Here is a 14278-nt window from a genome sequence, read left to right on the forward strand (position 1 = left end):
GAAATTACAAACAATCTATGAAAAACAGAGCACCCCAATATTCATAGAATGTGAAAGTACAGACAAGGGAAAGAAGGCTGACACCTTCATGCATATACATAAGATGTTAGGCGTGGTCAGAATTACAATATAAAAGAAGGTTCCCTGGTTGGGTAAGAGTGGGAAGATCCAAGGGACAACCCCACAGGAAACTTCAGCAGGAACCATCCCTCTAGTGATGATAGTCTATTGAGAGGTCCATCGAACCCTAGAATATTATTGAGGATGTGAGTATGACTAGTTATAATTATTGCATAGGCTTTATAGGATTTCTGTATGCATGGGTAATTGTATTATTGCTTTAATAAAACTTGTAGTACAGACAAGACTTTGTACTTGTGATTGTGTCTGTTGTCATTAGCCTTGGACTTTATTTGTTCCTAGAGCCTCCAAGTTTGAGAAAAGCACCAGAGGCCATTTCATTCTGTTGAGCTTGAAAGTGTACCAAACAGAGCCAAAACCATGGTGGTGTAATACAACATCACTAAATTCACTTTAAATAAAATAAAAAGCTACATTTCCCAGTTGTCTGGATGGTGGGTCTTGCCCACATGCTCTGGGTCTAACTGATCACCATATTTGGGATTGGGAAGGAATTTCCCCCCAAGTCCGATTGGCAGAGACCCTGGTGGTTTTTCCATCTTCCTCTACAGCGTGGGACATGGGTCACTTGCTGGTTTGAATTAGAGTAAATGGATTCTCTGTAACTTGAAGTCTTTAAATCAAGATTTGAGGACTTCAGTAACTGAGCCAGAAGTTATAGGCTACTACAGGAGTGAGTGGGTGAGAGTCTGACCAGCAACTTCAGGAGGTCAGATTAATTGATCATGATGATCCCTTCTGGCCTTAGAGTCTATGAAACTAAAACTCTATATTGTGCATCAATCACAGCAACTTCCCTCCTTTACCAATGCAGAACCCTTCATTGATCAGATATACTTAACTGTCCTACAGCCACAGCACAAGCAATAAAAGAATTCCTTAACCATCAATTTAGCTATAAACTAGACAAGGGATCGGCAACCTTTGGCACGCGGCCCACTAGGGAAAGCCACTGGCTGGCCAGGCCGGTTTGTTTACTGGCCGTGTCCGCAGATTCGGCCGATTGCAGCTCCCACTGGCCGCGATTCACCGTGCCAGGCCAATGGGGGTGGCGGGAAGGGGCGGCCAACACGACCCTCGGCCTGCGCCGCTTCCCGCAACCCCCATTGTCCTGGGACAGTGAATCGCGGCCAGTGGGAGCTGCAATCGGCCAAACCTGCGTACGCTGCAGATAAACAAAACGTCCCGTCCCGTCAGGGGCTTTACCTGACGGGCTGTATGCCAAAAGTTGCCGATCCCTGAACTAGACCATTCAACCCCATGCTTGCATTGCAATGTAACAATATTAATTTATCATATTTAAATTTGAAAGGGCAACAAGCCAATGGAGAGTAACTGAGCTTTCAAAGAGCAGCAAAGGTCTTTTTGAAGTTGGGCGTTTGATCTTGAGATATGCCAACATTTTGGTATTCTCTTTTACCCCAAATTCTCACCCCTGAAGATATAATAATCTGTACTATTCTTCCCTTCAGGAATGATATATCATGTATTACCTGACTAGGAACAGACACTCAGAGGGCCTCCTCACTACCATCATCAGCCAAATTTCTACTGTTCACCAAAAAAACCACCCCAACTCATGTGCCTCATTTTTCCTATCTGTGAAATGGGGATGATTTACTTACAGATGCAATACCAGGGGTGTTTTGACACTGAGATCCTCAGATGGAAGATGCCCTAGAAGTGCAAAGATTTATTTATTGTAAGTGAGGTTCTGGGCAGGTTAGATAGCTGGGAGGAAGCCAAGCTGGACTGGGTCTCGGGATCATAGTTAAGCAGTTTTACAAATCCCTCACTTTCATCAGCAGTAAACTGACTTGCTAATATTAAAAGTGAATACATCTCTCCAGCTTTTTATATAAGACATATATATTTATATAGTGTGTGTGTGTAGGTGTGGGTGTGCGCGCATATTGTATAAAAATGTATTGAAATTTTCTGCTTCTTTTATAAATATCTCTTTTTTGTAATCTATGAAATACCATTTAATCTGTGATATTTCTTTTCAGTCACCTTGCTTACTTATCTCTAAATTGGTTTACTCAGACTGTGTATCCTCTTTTGCATTTATCTACATTCCATTGCACCAGATATCATGGCTTCCTAAGAGTGATTACTCAACTGTAAAATAAAAAATGGTGATTATTATAGCAAGGAGACAATTACTTGGTCATAAATTAATGGGTAATCTGTCTTTTGCAGTATGCATTTGGTTATATGTTAGGTACATTTTGTTATAATTTATAGCAAGGTCTCTAAGCCCAAAAAGGAGAAAGAAAAGGAAAGTAATGTGAGGATTTGATAAAGCCATAGATATATTCCTTCTAAACACTTTCTGCCTTCAGTGGTCCTGTTAAGATTTTCACATTCTACATAGTCATCATGTGTTTATTTGCTTTTTTAAAAATTTATTTTGGTGCCCCTTTGAAAATGTTACATCCTTTGTATCTCAAAGGATGCTAGGCATGGTTTCCTAGGAAAGCATGAGGAAGTTACTGATCCATTCCTTTTTTGCTTGGTAGCCTTCTTTGTCTCTTCTCCATACTTCTGAATTGGCAGTGCTAGGACATTCAGATTTTCCTATGAGGTGATATTGAAAAAAAAACTTCTGTCTCTCTTTTTACTACTTTACATTCAATAGACAGATGGAAACAACTGCATCTGTTCTTTTAAAGTAAAACTTCTATGATCAAAATAAATGTCATCTCAAGAATTAACTATCTATTATGTGTTATACCACTTAACATGTCAGAAAGCTTCCCCAAAGTCACTGATATTTTGTTTAACTATCTCCTAAGAGAATGGAAAAGGCTCTCTTTAAATTTTGTAAGCCACCAAATGAAATCAGTGGACGGGCTGCAATTGACTTTGGATGCAGCTCTCTCTGACGGTCCTAATAACCAATACATATAAATATATCAAATTCAATCTCAAAATAACTTTTCAGTGGCAACTATCACCTCCAGCCCAAAGAAATATTCTTCTCAAACTGAGTGACAATGACTAGTCAAGGAATATGGATACCAGTTGCCAAACAACTAAGAATCAATGAACCAAACTGAATAAATCATTTGAGTCCATTTTTAAGCCTCCTTACAATTTTAATTCCGCTATTCACACGACGTAATATACGGCTAGACTGTTTTCAAGAGGTACTAACTGATTATTGAAGAAATACCAACTGTGGTATCATTTAAATCAGCCTCTATACCATATATTAATATATATATATAAATAAACACACATAGCTAACGTAACGCTGATATTTTAAAAGGAGCTCCAGATATGATCTTGGCAATTATAGGCTAGTAAGCCTAACTTCAGTACCAGGCAAACTGGTTGCAACTATAGCAAAAAACAGAATTATTAGACACATAGATGAACATGATATATTGGGGAAGAGTAAACACAGCTTTTGTAAAGAGAAATCATGCCTCACCAATCTTTCAGAATTCTTTGAGGATGTCAACATGCATGTGGATAAGGTTGATCCAGATGATACAATGTACTTGGACTTTCAGAAACCCTCTGACAAGGTTCCTCAGCAAAGGCTCTTAAGCAGAGTAAGCTGTCATGGGATAAGAGGGAAAGTCCTCTCATGGATCAGTAACTGGTTAAAAGAGAGGAAACAAAGGGTAGGTGTAAATCAGGTTCACAATGGAAATTGGTAAATAGTGGGGTCCCCCAAGGATCTGTACTTGAGACCTGTGTTGTCCAATATATTCATAAATGTGAAAAGGGGATGAAGAGTGAGGTGGCAAAGTTTGCAGATGATACAAAATTACTTAAGATAGTTAAGTCCAAAGTGAAGAGTTACAAAGGGATCTCACAAAATTGGGTGACTGGGTAACAAAATGACAGATGAAATTCAGTGTTTATAAGTGCAAAGTAATGCACATTGGAAACAATAATCCCAACAATATATACAAAATGAGGGGGTCTAAATTAACTGTTATCACTCAAGAAAGTGATCTTGGAGTCATCATGAATAGTTTTCTGAAAGCATATTCTCAGTGAGCAGTGGCAGTCAAAAAAGCTAACAGAGTGTTAGGAACCATTAGGAAAGGGATAGATAATAAGACAGACGATATAATGCCACTATATAAATCTGTGATGTAAATCCCACACCTTGAATACTGTGTGGAGTTCTGATTCCCCAATCTCAAAAAAAGATATATTAGAACTGGAAAATGGACAGAGAAGGGCAGCAAAAATAAATAGGGGTATGGAACAGCTTCTATATGAGGAGAGATTAAAAAGTCTGGAACTGTTTAGCTTAGAAAACATAAAATAAGAACTAGGGATCAGTAGAGGTCCCAGAAGCTGGGAATGGGTGACAGGGAATGGATCACTTGATGATTATCTGTTCTGTTCATTCCCTCTGGGGCACCTGGCATTGGCCATTGTTGGAAGTCAGGATACTGGGCTAAATGGACCTTTGGTGTGACCCAGTATGGCTGTTCTTATGTTCTTATGTAATTAAATTAATAGGCATAGGTTTAAAACAAACAAAAAGTACTTCTTCACACAATGCACAGCCAACCCATGGAACTTGTTGCCAGAGGATGTTGTGGAGGCTAAAAGCATAACTGAGTCCAAAAAAGAATTAGATACATTTATGGAGGATAGGTCCATCAATGGCTATTAGCTAAGATAGTAAGGATGCAACCCCATGCTCCAGGTGTCCCTAAGCCTCTGACTGCCAGAACCTGGGACTGGACGACAGGAAATGGATCACTCGATAGTTGCCCTGATCTGTTCAATCCCTCTAAAGCATCTGGCCCCTGTCAGAAGACAGGATACTGAGCTAAATGGACTATTAATCTGACCCAGTATGAATATTTTTATGTTTCCAAGAGGTGCTGATAGCTCCTTAAAGCCCTTCTAGATACTACAGAGATCATTTCAGCTAACATGCACTCAAATACAGGAGCAGATTCAGCAAAAGCACTGCGTCTGGCAGTGACCAAATGTGCAAAACCTTTCCCACCTTCTGCAAGCAGCAACCTATTGAGAACTAACTATCAGATGAATCTCTTGTGTGCGGCATCTCAAACTGCCACTGGTTCAGTGCTCCCTCACACCTCTAGCACATCAGTGACTACTACACTCAAAACGGGAAGGCTCCAATAGAGTCGTGTGTGTATTCTCCCCATTTGCGTCATCTGAATACAGTGGCAAAATTATCATTTAATTCAACTACTTCTCACCATGTTCTCTTGGAAGCCTTTGTAAGTTAATGTCTTTGGCTGTCAACAATACATTTAGCTGTTATTGTTCAATTTTTGTGGACTGATGCCGTCTGTTGCTATGACTATGTAAGATTTTTTTCTCAAAGCTTGTTAAAGACTCTTTAGGTACGATTGATCACTTGTTCCTTTCACAAAGAAAAGGGAATAAACTTTTATTCACAGAAAAATAAAATACTCACAACATAACTAACAGAACTGAGTATAGGGGATATTTGTGTTTTGATTTATGTGCAATGCACTAAGTCTTATGTTGGATCATGTAAATAGCTCCCCATGGAGCCATTACATTCTAAAATAACGTACCTTGCTTGACTTTTTGTCAATTTTCAAAATTAGAGGCTTAATGTGACTTTTCAGAATGAATATAGATTGCAGGTTGCTAATTTAAAGCATTCAGTGCTCCTCACTGTTAGGAACTTGGAAGGAAATTAGTCTGTGATTGAAAGTTTTACACTCAGAATCTGGCTTTTATCCCACACATCTTTGCAAACTAACCAGTTATCTGAGCCATTTCAGAACATGATGTTCTTTTTATTGCTAGATATGCAGTCATAACAATGTCACCATCTGAGTGTATATAAGCAATAATACATAAGGCATACTATTAGGCTGTTATAGTTGCATGCTTCAGGTGCATGTAAATAATGATGGGCAAACCTCATAAGACTCAGAGGCTCAATAATGGTAACTCTCTATATATTTGGATGCTTTCCAAAGCTTATATGAATTAACCACGCCTCTAAGGCTATGTCTACGCTAGCAGTGTGATTCCCAGCTTGTGCAGACATACTCACGCTAGTTCGATGAGAGCTAGGGCAAGTATGCATACGTGAGCTGAGAATCATTCCCCTAGCTTGTAGTATTGACGTAGCCTAAGTTTTCTTCACCGGGCCTTCCTAGCTGATATAGCACGTCAGCCTCCTTCTCTCCTGTTGCCTGTGTGCCTTGCTACCACTTTCTGGTTTGCAACCACCTTTGGTACTGAGCATTAAGAAGGTGCACCACTGTGCCTCAGTCTGCTCATCATTAGAGGGTGATTAGAGCCTTGGAAAATTCCATGTGGTAGGTGAGTCAGCCATGTCTGAGTTATCTGTGCTCAAATAACATTTTAGTTTTTCAAACAATGGGAAAATTACTGGATATTTTTTCACACTCTCAGAACTCAAAAATAGTTGAATACATTTTGCTGAAACTTTATAAACACACACTTTATTTTTTATTTATATTTGTGTATCGCCTTGGAGCTGAATTCAAGCCTGGAAAATTTCACCCCAATGTACTTTTTAGAAAATTGTGAACAGAAAGCAATGGATTAGAATGAAATCGCTGATGGAACCTCAATGGGAACACCAGCTAATAAGCAAACACTATAATGCTATAACCAACTGCATAGCACAAAAAAGATATTTGTGTTTGTAGTTTGTCCAGCCAGATGAATGATCCTATTTAATTTTAGAGGATCCAAACCCCAAAGCTGTTTCTGAATTGTTAAGCAACTTGGATTATGGCTCTGCTGCCTATTACCAAGTAAATTAATTACAAAAATAACACTGAACATTTAATAAAACATAAAATAGATTAGCAGTGAAATACACAATTGTTCTAGTGACTTGTTTTCAGCAACTCTTCCTCAGAATTTAAAAATAAATGTTATAACAATGCTGATTGCAGCATTCACCAATTTTCTAAAATAATGTAACGCTTTGTTATATAATTGTATAGAAGGAACCTGGAATTTATCATAATTTCGAGGACAACCACAACAATCTAGTATGGCGAATGTTTAATTGGAGTTAATATACATATTGGTGAGTTTATATTTGAATATTGAAAGCCAGGAAAAGTAAGGCTCATTAAATGTACTAGTCGTTGTTATACATAATGATCAGAGGGGGAGCACATGCTGTCTGCCCCCACCAATATTCCACAAACAGACTGAAGTGATGCAATATTTAATTCCTGTGTTCTGCTTTAAGTTGCCTTAACAAAGTAAATGCACCATTTGAAATGATCCTGTAATATTCTCCTCTCATCTCTTCTTATAAAAACATTAAGCCATTGTGGAGAGTCAGCTTATATTTTTACTGTGCAGAGCAAATGAGCCTACACATGCCTCCGGTATCCCATAAATTGACTATATAAAACCTTTAAAGGTTGAAACCAGGTGTTTAAATATGAAAGAATTATATGCAACAATGTCAGTTAGATATATTCATTCTAAGACATAAAATGCTCTAAAGTAATGTTTTATAATCTCTGCTTTATACTGCTAGATACTTTTCAAAGCTATCTGAACATTCACTGCTTGTAAGTGTTGTGTAACTATTTTGATCTAAAAGGGAGGAATCACTGTTTTCTAGTTCACAAATCCTTTAAGCAATGTTCTTGATGCATCAGTTCTCTTACTTCAGTCACAAATTTGCATTCATAAAGTGTCTGTTTAATTATTACTGTATGAACCCTACCAAAAAAACATAAATGGAATAGATCCCATCGTCCTTTTGAATAACTTAACCTATTACCTGGCTGAACCAAATTAATATTGGAGGGAAAGTGGAAGTCTGAACTCTTACACACACTTTTCCAGTGTCAGATTTTCTCATGACTATTTCATTGGCTACAGTAGCAAAAAAGGGTCATTGTGATATTCCGGAGCGCAAACTAGACCAGTGAGAGGCTGTCTACACTCCCCCCCCCGGCCCCACAACCATGGGAGCCTTACAATGCCTTGCTGCAGTTGCTCCCAGCTGGATTGCTCACAAACAGCCTTCCAGAATGCAAACCACACACTGAGCATCTGTGTGTAATTGTAATCCGCCAGCCACACTTTGGTTATACTCTGACTTTTACCAGCCTTTGTTATACTGCAGGGTGACCCCAAACACACTCCCAGTCCAGATTTCCCTCCAAAAGTATGTTCTATACTCAGGGCCGGCTCCAGGGTTTTGGCCGCCCCAAGCAGCCAAAACAAAACAAAACAAAACAAAAGCCGCGATCGCGATCTGTGGCAGCAATTCGGCAGGAGGTCCTTCACTCCCAGGCGGAGTGACGGACCCTCCACCGAATTGCCGCCAAATACCTGGACCTGCCGCCCCTCTCCGGAGCGGCCACCCCAAGCACCTGCTTGAGAAGCTGGTGCCTGGAGCCGGCCCTGTCTATACTTTCCAGCCTTCTCCTGGAAATTCCAACGATATTAGGGTTGTTGTTCCTTTACAGGAACAATACACAACAACTTGCCGCCTTAAATGGAGTTACTCAGGCAATTTAACTGAAGCACACTGGATCAGTTTCAATTACAGAATAAAACCATTTTATTTAACTACAAAGAGAGAGATTTTAAGTGAGTAGAAGTAATGAGGCATAAAAGTCAGAAATGGTTATGAGAAAAATAAAGATAAAACACTTCCTAGTTCCTAACTTAAACTATATTTGATTTAAGGTAAAGTCCTTACCACATCTTTCCATCAGCATTACTGACCAAGCTATTCAAGTCAGGACCCTTCCCCCAACGTCCAACGGCTGTTTCCTTTGTCTTCTTAGGTGCAAAAAGGGAGATGGATGGGAAGATGTGTGTTTTCCCCTCATTTTTATCTTTGAAACCCCATCATAAAGTTGCATTCACTGTAGTTTTCTTTCACCTGTGGGTGTTGAGATAGATTTTCTTTGTCTCCTTTCTTTTCCCTCTCACTGTCTGAGGACTTTGTTTACAGCTTATATGCAAACTGAGGTAACCACACAGCCTGTTGTTTAAGACCTACTTGACCAGTTGTGCTAATCGGGGCTATGCGAGTTTGAACGTGTCCATTTAACTATATGAGTCTGAATATGTGCCTTTAACATTAAATAGGGGGATTTCATAATTTTACCCACAATGGAGCTACATACATTGCACCATGATATTATTGACCAGCAGGTTATTAGTTTTCAAATGATACCTTACAAGGCATATTTTGCACAAAAATTATAGCAACAGTGTGTAGCAGGTGGGTATAGGGGCACAGTCATAGTCAAGTATCACTAAAATCTGCACACAATCTTCTATTCCCATAATTCATTTTTCTTATTTTTAAGTGAATGTAGCTTCCTTCTCCAATTATGACATATGAGTAAACTTTTATTTGGATAAAGGGAATGATTCTATAAGAGTGGCAGAGAATTTGGCCACTGGAAGAGAAGGAAAACTTGGCCATTTGTCACATAGGAGTCTGAAGGTTTGGCAAAGGGGACAGGAACAGGTTACATCACTCGTCATAAGACTTGCCTACTGACTCACAAGGGATGGCCTGTTGTGGGAAGTCATTGGTTATTATGAGTGATATTTAAGTCAACCATATTGAGAAACCATCAGCATTCCTCTCCCAGCATTTTGGAAATGGGATCCCAGAGTATGACTCTTTACTGCCTCCTCACACTGCAGGATTGCATAAGATCTGTGCCAGCTAATTCTGATGTGGTTGACTTCATTTTTTTCCTCCAGGTCAAATTAATGGGTTCCCAGAATGAGTTCTGGGGGTTGGCTTGTTCCCTTGAAGCCAGTCTTTCGTCACTTCATCCTCCAGGACAGGACTCCTTTATAACTTTCTGGCTCAGGAGTTTATGTAGAATGCTAGCAGGGGGTCAGTGGAGGACACATAACAGTGTTTTCAGATATTCCTGACTTAGTTTAAGCACCGCAGAAGGAACATTCTAGCACTTGTGTTACCACACAACAATGCTATAGGTGCGGTGCTAAATTCAATTGACTTTTTATGTGTTACTATAACATATAAAAGGGGTTTCCTGATTAAGGGTCTATATGCCAAGCTGCTGGACTTTTTTTTTAATATATCACATATAGAAATATTTTTCTAGGTTTTAGTTGTTGTTTGTTGATCAAAGCCTGTTTCAATAATGGAAATATTGATTGGCCTTTGCAAGATTCTATGGTACAAATGTGAGGAAAAGTGTTATTATTTATGTTTGTATCTTTTATGTTACAGAGATCTGAAATGACCCTTTTATCTCCATAAGAACCTTTGGCACTTGTTCGTCTGTCATGGGCAAGTACCATATAACACTGGGATCGCCTCCACCTATTTCATTCCTTCACTAAAACACGAGTAAGAGAGGTAAAGTAAACAGAGAGTCAGTTCCTAATGTTTGGGAGATGGGTTCAGCACAGGAAGCAAAGGAGGGAAGGGACAAAGAAGGCTATTTTCTTTCACTTCTCAAATCCCTCCTGAGAGGCCATTATACCAGTTAGAGATCATCCCCCAGCAGGTCCCCTATGTTGGAAGGATGATGAAGGGTGGTGGAGAGCTGATTATGCTGGCTTTATGATACTCTGGGATTCCCTACACTGTAAGTGAGAACCCAGCTGCCCAAATAGGACAGCTTTACGAAGTGGTACAAAGGAACCTTTGTTAGGGGCTGAGACTCTAGCTCACAGGATAATCTAAAGCATTGGTGTCTGATTGTCTCATTTGGTGTTCAGCATGCATTTGACAAAAAAAGTGCAAGTCAGTCTTACCAAAACAAATGTAAGTTACAATATAGCCAATATACCCTTAGCTGAGATAGAATACTAGCACCTTTTATCAGTGTATTTTAAACAAGAACAATTGAGAAAAGAAAGCTGCTGGTGGTGGCGCTGCTTTCAGGGTCTTTGGATGATAATAATAAAAATGATTATTTAACATTTGTTTTATTGTAGTGGCTAAAGATTGGATCCCATTGTGCTAGACACTCAACAAACATGTCATAAATATTGAACATGTATAACAATTGTTGATAAAAAGCAAGAGAATACTGGGACGATTTGAAGACATGCAAATCAGCTGATCCAGATGATATGCATCGTATGGGATTAAGGGAAATAGCTAACACACACACTATTTTTGGAAATTCGTGGACAATTGGGATAGTATGAGACAGGAGGAAAGCAAATGTACTAATTTCCAAAAAAGGGAAAGCAGAGTAACCCTGATAATTCCCACCCTGTACGTCTAACCTCCAGCCGTAGTGTAATATTGGAAACACAAACAGGCAGAAGAGGAAGGAACATCTGAGCAGTGGTGCCTGGTGATCTTAGACCTTTATAAGGCATAATGCCCCTCGTACTAGAGGGGAGCAAACTGAACAATGGGACTTGCTCAATATTGCAAAAAGCATAGACAGTCATGACAACACAACTTTGCAGGAGAAAGTAGGACCATGGCCCTGCCCCAGTACATAAATGCCCCACTGCAAGCAGTATCCAGGTATTGTTCAGCCCAGACATCCAATTCAAGGCTGCCTCTTTTTCAGGGCATTGGAGAGGAATAAGGTCTCCAAGCACCCAATCTGTCCAAAAACAGATGCCCTGTTGCGGTTATACATTTGTCTCAGAAAGTGACTGAATGAAGAACAACATGAAGCCTGGGTTTAAAAGGCATAAATCTTGCCAGACTAGAGCCCTTTGGTCAGAGGCCATGCAGAATGCAATAGATGCAATATATTTTGATTTTAGTAAAACCTTTGATAAAAAAATCTTAACTGAAAAATTGATTCCAACTGGTTTAGCAATTGACAGGTTGTGTGAGCATCTTTTCTCTTGTGTGCTTTTTTTTTTAAACACATTTTAAAAATAAATACTCTGAAAGAGAGAATTGAGTGCAAGACCGGGCTTGTCTACACTTACCGGAGGATTGATGCTGCGGTGATCGATGCATCGGTGGTCACTTTAGCGGGTCTAGTGAAGACCCACTAAATCGACCACTGATCGCTCTCCCGTTGACTCCTGTACTCCACCAGATCAAGAAGAGTAAGGGGAGACTATGGGAGAGCATCTCCCATCGATGTCGCGTAGTGTGGACCCTGTGGTAAGTAGATCTAAGCTACATCGATTTGAGTTACGCTATTCACATAACTCAAATTGCGTAGCTTAGATCAACTTTTCCCTTTAGTGTAGAGAAGGCCGCTCTCCCCGATTCTGATTTTCCCTCCTTTTCCATGACAGTCAATGTGAGAATGGAAGCTTTCAGTATGTGGGTGTGCCAGCGTGTCTCTCTCTCTGACCCTATCTTTCTCCCTTTGTTACTGCATGGTTAACGTGGAGTGTATATTTTGCTTTTTTGTTCTTCTTAAAAATTGCATAATGCTACTAGGAAGTGTGTGCTTTTCTGTGAGAGTATGTAGCTATAAAACAGAAGGAATATAATAATTGTAGAATGTGAGCATGCATGTAGGGACTTCCAATAGAGTAATTCTACTTGTCTTTGTTAATAATGTGAATCAGTTGATATGATTTAATTTAACAAGTCATTTGTTTTTTCACAGGATAACAGTCATGAAGGTTGTTTTCCTTTGCTTGGTTTTGTTAATACAGAAGAAACACTTTCTCCTTCCATAGGGCTGTTTGTTAATTATGAACAATTACTCACTAGGCTGAGAGTTTGTGCTACAGGATTTTGAAATATTATGATTAGGGGAAAAAGGAGCATAACATTTAATTGTTTTAGTATCTTTATTTAACACTTGCCAACATCCTCCACAGTAACTTGGTTTTGAATTGGATGTGATTCAAATAAACTGGAATAACAACAAGTATGCCAGGCTTAGGTCAGGCCCAATTTCTTTTTAAAGATGTTGGATAACGGTATTTCACTCTAAACCAAAATATGTTAAGCTGGAACAAGACCAGAATGATAGGCTGGGAGTGCCATTTTGCAGTTTAAGAACCCTATTCATCAATAACTGATAGAGCGCCACTTAAGGGGGGATTTTTGGCATTGTGTGACATAATTAGAGTGGAGTACAATGAGCATTCATTGAACAAGTTATATGATGATGACATTAATCAACATGGGGTATCTGGCATGCAATTAAAGAATATACAGGCTACAAGGATACAGGAATAGCAGGATTAGTGATGGTTGAATTTCAAAAGGTTTGAAGGTTCAAATCAGATAAGCCTCCTGAAGTTGGATGCTTATCAATAATTATTCAGACATAATAAGTGTGTACAACAGGGTTAGGAATCTTTTAGTGCTAGTCTTTTAAAAATGAGATGTGAGACGTGTCCTTCTCCTGATTGTGCATAATTTATAATTGAATAAAGAGCATTAATATTTCTGGCTGAGGAATAAAAACATTCAAGACATCGTTAGCAATAAGGAATTCCTTAACCACTGTTTGAGGCTGTGTGGAAAGCAGGATAGATGCTCAGCACTTCAGCAACTTATGCCATAATTCTCAATAGGGAAGGTCAAAACATGAGACATTAAGGGCCACTTTTTCAAATACTGGCACCTAAGCTATGTACAGAAAATGTGCAGGCAGATGTAAATAGGCTGTCAGATTATTTAAATTTACCATCTGGTGCTATTACAGATTCATTTCAAAGTCAGGTTTCTTTAGTTCTTGAGACATAGTTATTGTCAAATGTGAGGCGCTTCTTCCTAGGTGCTGAGCATATCATGAGTAAAATATGTTCTGGCTGGGTCTCACTCCCTTAGACTGCATATCAGTGAGAATCATTTTCTTAGACGCAGTTGCTATCTACAGGTTACCCCCTGCAAGCAAACTTTTCCTTAAAAAAATGCTACAGCATTACTTAGATGACTGCATACCTTGCCCATTCAATTCAGACTTCACTTGGTGTACACATATTTCCATTTCTCCAACTTTGGCCCAGTATGTTACATGGATGCAAAACCAGGGGTGTAGCTAAAAGCTGTAAAACACTGAGGGAGCTTTCCTGCTATGGGACAATAGATTATTATAGCAACGGCCTGGAATGTTTCACATCAGTAGTTATTTATAGCCTTAGTTACTAATATAAATAATGTATAATAATAAAATGTAGAGTAGTCAAGTGATCCACTGATCTATGAAAAAAATTGGATGTCCATGAGAGTGAAGGACAA

This window comes from Trachemys scripta, chromosome 11 (assembly GCF_013100865.1).
Source record: "Trachemys scripta elegans isolate TJP31775 chromosome 11, CAS_Tse_1.0, whole genome shotgun sequence".
Lineage (NCBI taxonomy): Eukaryota > Metazoa > Chordata > Testudines > Emydidae > Trachemys > Trachemys scripta.